The sequence below is a fragment of the Anopheles moucheti genome (genome assembly GCF_943734755.1).
Source record: "Anopheles moucheti chromosome X unlocalized genomic scaffold, idAnoMoucSN_F20_07 X_unloc_4, whole genome shotgun sequence".
Classification (NCBI taxonomy): domain Eukaryota; kingdom Metazoa; phylum Arthropoda; class Insecta; order Diptera; family Culicidae; genus Anopheles; species Anopheles moucheti.
This window is the reverse complement of record NW_026453548.1, coordinates 557501-558175: the sequence shown is the minus strand read 5'-3', so window position 1 is coordinate 558175 and position 675 is coordinate 557501.

The window sequence follows — 675 nt, the reverse complement described above, 5'->3', positions numbered from 1 at the left end:
GTCCGCTCTGATGTTGCTGCGGACGTTGCTGCTGTTGCCGCTGCGGCTGCTGCCGTTGCGGGAGCTGCGGCCACTGCTGCTGATGCTGCTGAGCCGGCTGCTGGCGTGCCGACTTACGGCGCACCACCTCGGCCCAGGAGCCGCCTTCCTGGTCCGGAGACGGCACCACCGTAGCCGTCACCGCACCCTCTCGCTGTTGTGCCAGCTGCTGCTGCTGCTGCTGCTGCTGTTGCTGCTGCGACTGCGCAACAACCAGTTGCGTAAGGAGCCCAGAGACCATCTCCCGCTCCTTACGGTTCTCCTCTCGCAGATGGAGCACCTCCTGGCGATGGCACTCCTGCATCGCCGCGAGGTCTTTCCGGTATTGCTCAGCTTGCTCCGTCAGCTGAACACGGAGGAGGGATAGCTCGTCCTCCAGACGCTCGATGAGCCTCTCCATCGTGGCTCCTTTCGCAGCCGTGGCCGTGCCAACGCCACTCGTGCGAGCAACACCGCTCGTGGCTGCGGTCTGCCCTTCCGGCACTCTGCTGAGCATCACTACCGGTTTCGAGCCCACCGGTGCTCGGCTATCGGTCGATCCCGACCGTGATCGTAAATTCCGACTGGCGGACATCATCGCCAGAAGGAAGGAAGAGTCCGCGCTTTAAACTGGTTTTACTCCCCCTCGAGGAGGGA